Source organism: Crocuta crocuta, unplaced genomic scaffold (genome assembly GCF_008692635.1).
Source record: "Crocuta crocuta isolate KB4526 unplaced genomic scaffold, BGI_CrCroc_1.0 scaffold4, whole genome shotgun sequence".
In the NCBI taxonomy this organism is placed as follows: Eukaryota; Metazoa; Chordata; class Mammalia; order Carnivora; family Hyaenidae; genus Crocuta; species Crocuta crocuta.
In genome coordinates this window covers 1,811,480-1,814,644 of record NW_027529996.1, presented here as the reverse complement: position 1 = coordinate 1,814,644, position 3,165 = coordinate 1,811,480, and the positions used below count along the sequence as shown (strand labels likewise).

The window sequence follows — 3,165 nt, the reverse complement described above, 5'->3', positions numbered from 1 at the left end:
ACACCTCTTCAAAATCTATTTCTTATAAGAACTGATAACTCAATACCCAACAATTGGATCCAGTGATAATAAATGTTATGTCTAAAATGACTTAACTAAAACAATTCCAAAGCACCATTAGCAGAGATCACATAGAAGTGCAATGTGGCACTTTCAATGCTATTTTCTGGAAGAAGAGTTATGTCTCCAAAGCATAAGAGTTCAAACAGGGGCCACTTAAATAGGCAGATTATCAATGGCTAACGTACTCCATGTACAAGTCAAGATATTCAGTGATTAAGTGGCCTACATATACCTGACAGCTTTTCCGTAAGATATTTTCAAATTTCTTACAGATATTTTTCCAAATATCAAACATAAGAGAAAGCCTACTTTAAAACTCTCTTAGGTAATTTCAATGGTTTCTGAGTTATCTGTAGGGACCCTGACTTAGTTGTATAGAGTTTGATATAAGCGTCCACCATTAAATCCAGGTCATGGGGTTTTTTTTAATGTTTTTTTTTTTTTATTTCCGAGAGAAAGAGAGACAGCATGAGCAGGGGAGGGTCAGAGGGAGACACAGAATCCGAAACAGGCTCCAGGCTCTGAGCTAGCTGTCAGCACAGAGCCTGACGCGGGGCTCGAACCCATGAACCATGAGATCATGACCTGAGCTGAAGTCGGACACTTAACCGACTGAGCCAACGAGGCGCCCCTCAGACCATGTTTTATATCAAACTTTATGTTAAGCAAAGCCAAATTACTTGACCTTTGGTCTGTCAAAGTGTCCCTCGGTTATGCTTTAAGACGCTTTCACCCATTTTCATAGTGTTCATTCTCCACCTTCATCCCAGGCAGAATACAAAGGACTCTCAGCAATGCATACACATTAGGAAAGAACTTGATGTCTGGCAGATGCAGGGCTCCAAACATGGTGGGTGGAAGCTCCATCTCTTTCCTTCTGTGTTTCCACTTGACCCTCCAACAATACAGCTCAGCCGAGAGCATGTTGGGTTGGGTAAGTCCCTCCTGTACATGTCAGCATGGTGCTCCTTGGATGAATTAAACTTGAGCTGTCCCATAACACAGGGTACCAGAGATAAGCACTTAAGAGCTCTGAGGTGCTGTTCTGAGAATATATATCTTTCAGTTCCTGAATAATGTGTTCCACTGTTGGGACACTGAGAGTTTATTTATAGTAACTCTCAGAGGTTAACTAAGATTCCAGGTTACCTTGCTGGGTTCTGCGGAACTTCCCAGGCAGTTGCATCTGAATATTAAGTTTAGTTGCCAAATTTGTGGCTTCTGCAAACGTAAATTCATGATAAACTTCATTATTTTTCATCACTTCATTTAGCTAATGCAGCACTGCAGTCAAGCTACCGGTTGAAGACATCAGAGGTGTGCCCGGGAGATTTTTCCCAAAGGCTCTCCTAAAAGATAGAACATTTTTAGGAACAACAATGGTAACAATGAAATCAACACTGGACAGAGTACAAATGCTTGACCAGCTATACAGTTATTCCACCTAATGTTTGTATCACTATTTATGCCATCGAAACATAAAACAAGTGCTTGTAGGAGATCCATTCAAATTTCAAAAGCATCATGCCTATCCACCGAGAATGGCAAATTTCCTTCAGTTCTTTACCCTGCTCCTCATTGTTCTGAAAGAGGGCAGAAATGACATTGTCAAGCTCTAAGAACAGTTGTGGAGCTCAATGAGAGAAAGAACAGACTTCCTCAATTGTTCCTAATGCAACAGATCCTCCCACAAGAGGCACGGGTTTTGCCTTGAAGAACCACATATTTAAGACACAGGAAGAGCTTGGGGATATTTCTCTAAAAGTCCAGAAGCAACAACTTTCATTTTGGATGAAAATCCACTAGACACAATGTAAGCCTGGCCACGACAATACTTCATGTTCAATCCCCACTTCTCAGTTATCGTGGTGTGAAATTTCACAGCCAAAATTTCTGCATCAGCTTCATAAGACAAGAAGCCCACAAATTCCTCTCTCGGGTTATGAGACTCATCAACAAAGCTCACCAACACAGGCAAATGTTCTTCCCCTGCTATGACCACTGCGTCGTCAGTGATAATGGAAAAGAAGTGGAATCTCTCACTTCCCTGAGGGTTTCCTCCCAAATGTAGCTCTCACACATCTCCAGCATCTGCTTCTGCTGAGCTTTCGAGCAGAACAATGTTAACTGCCACTGTCTCAAAGCGCTTTCTCAGAACCTCTTTGCCAGAATTTATCCCACATGCCAGCAGCGCTTGAAAGTTACCAGGAGTAAAGAGACCCCCTGGGGGGTTCATCAGTTTCATGCCTGTGCAGAAGTATGTCTTGTTTTCCCATAAGAATCAAAATTTCAAATCAAGATTTTAAGTATTCTTTGGTTTTTTTCTCTTCAAGGGTTAAAGGTAAAATGTCTTCATCCTGTTCTTTACCCCCTTCTTCTGCACTGGGATTCCGAGCATTGCTGTTGTTTATTTATGTTTTTGTTCCTGTTCAGAAGTTTCATCAATTGTGTTTCTGTTTCAGTGTCCTGATTTCATCTTCACTCAATTCTTTCATTTGTTTTCTGTTCTACTATGTGGATTGTTCAAATGACTGGTAAGGTCAAATATTGTGGATACTGCATGATCTTGTCCTGTAAGGACTTTCCCAATGGCTTCACAAGTATCTGCTTCAATTAATTTTGAGAAATAAAATAACCCAATCATTCTTGAGTTTTCTGATGCCTCTGCAAAATGTCTACTTCTACAGATCACAGAGGTCTCAAAGTGTTTGTACATATTTGAAAATGTTAATTTAGTGGATCAGGTGTTTTATCTTCTAAGTCTGCTCTCCTACAACTCTCCACCCACTTTCTGGCATCTGGCGGTATCCCACGGGAACCTGAAGAAGGCCAGGTCCCACTGCGTGCTCTTCCTCGTGCTCTTCCTCGTGCAGTTGGGGGCAGTGCAGAAGTTCAGCATCGTCGCCCACCTGCTGGCTGGCCCCGCCCTCTCATCTGGCCTCCTGGGGCAACCTGCCCACCTGGGAGAGGGGAGGCCAGGCCGGCTGGCTCAGCAAGGCCAGCACACCAGGGGGAGGGGTGGCAGGCAAGAACTAAACTATACTTTTAATTATAGTGTAAGAGCTTCTACAGTGTGAAATTAAAAGTTATGAAAAGCAAAAT

The 3,165-nt window shown here is 42.3% G+C and overlaps 1 pseudogene; it reads right to left on the bottom strand.

Moving 5' to 3' along the window:
* Positions 1 to 384: 384 nt before the first annotated feature.
* On the bottom strand, positions 385 to 2,962 carry LOC144231068 (52 kDa repressor of the inhibitor of the protein kinase-like; annotated as a pseudogene).
* Positions 2,963 to 3,165: the final 203 nt, after the last annotated feature.